Here is a 1865-nt window from a genome sequence, read left to right on the forward strand (position 1 = left end):
ATATTGAACAAATTCTTATACCATTTCTTAATTACAATACATATACATATAATAATATATCTTATTGAATAATTTTAACGTATCTTTTATTGAATATTAATTAATAAATGACAATATTGGACATTATTGGAATTGCATATTAATCAATAAAAATCCGTAAGATAGGATTCTTGTGATGCATTCATATGATAAAGTACCCATGATCGCGATGAATAGTACCTTGAATATATTGTATCAAACCAATTAATCCTAAGACATCAAGAATATTAACGTATTAAATTTTTTTCACAAGATATTGTACAGTTTTAAAAAATTTACTTTACAAGGTATTGTAAAGTAAAACTGAAAATTTAAGAAATAATCGTTACATATAAGTACATCTGATTCATTTGGCTTGATCTCATTGAGAGGCATTTCCACGAGGAATATCAAAATGAATTCGACGATCTTCGGAAATCCAAAAGAGAGGAAAGGTTAAGATAAGTGCTTCCCGAGACTGAGAGTATCGATCACACTAATACCTAACGCTAATTGTAATAAGTTGACGCAGATCCTCAATGTATTTTACAAGGACAATTATCAGAATATTTAATAATGTGAGTGAGCGTGAAATATAAATAGAATTATTTAAATTTGCGTGGTTTAAAAGTGGGTATATACAGAATAGACCGAAAGAATTTTAAACACTAGTTGAATTTTGTTTCAAAGATCATTCAAAATTAAAATGCGATTTATGTGACGGAATTTCTGTAATTATTTGTTCTTGGTGTAAAAAATCGCTTTGTATCACACATTTTTTCCATGAGCATCATCTATCTATGCAATGAATATGTGCCATAAATATAATACAAATTTTGAAATATTAATATTATGTTGTTACTAATATTGTATTATTAATACATATTGCATATGCAAATAGAATAAAAATCTGTGTTTCTTTAATTTACTCATTGCAGCTTTATTTTAATCTACCTTGATCTTGAATCCAATTTGTAATCGTTTATTATATTTATTTTTATTTTGTTTATAAATTTCCATCTATAATAAATTAATTTTATTTTCTTTTCTGCCAAATTTTCTAACACGTATAATAACTACATTCAGCGCAATACGAGCAAATGATTTAAGCGTAAGGTGACGTAGAAAATCTATTTTTTCATTGTTGATTTACTTTGATATTGTTTTAAATTGATTGACTTTGACCTAATGTACAATACTGCGAAAGATATTGATGATATCTCATCTTTAATGTATTTGTACAGCATTATGCGTCATACGACATATTTCATCGCAACTGGAAAGAAGTAACGCAACACCTATCTACAGCGCGACGCCTATACCTCATACATCTGGTTTTCCCAAAACTCAAATCGTAGTATCATAATCACGAGACACGGTTATAGTGTCTCGCGCCAAGTGTAAGCGTAGCTAGTACACGCGTGCGAGACCGACCGTGTAAAAATATACATGGATGTGATTGGCATTTGATGCTCTTAAACTTTTGTGTTAAAAAATTTTTTAGTTTTTTTAAAATAATAGTGGGGGTGGGGGTAAATTAAAAAATTTGACATTGTTGAAAAATATGATTACGCCATTGTGAAGACTATGAAAAACAATAAAACTTTTGTCTAAAACATTTTTTCATAAACCTTATATTTTCGAAGATATTCGTAAAAAATGAAAAAATCCGTTATTTTCGAGGGGCTGTTTCACCCCCTAAACGTCGAGATAAGCACATATAAAAAAATACGGGTCTAATACTTTTTTATGCTCTACAACATATCCGAAGCGCATTAAAATCGGTGAGGGACACTTCCGACCGTTCCCTTGTAAGATATAAGTAAGATTGTAAGATATACAGGGTG

This window comes from Vollenhovia emeryi, unplaced genomic scaffold, assembly GCF_000949405.1.
Source record: "Vollenhovia emeryi isolate VEMERY1.0 unplaced genomic scaffold, V.emery_V1.0 DF939227.1, whole genome shotgun sequence".
Lineage (NCBI taxonomy): Eukaryota > Metazoa > Arthropoda > Insecta > Hymenoptera > Formicidae > Vollenhovia > Vollenhovia emeryi.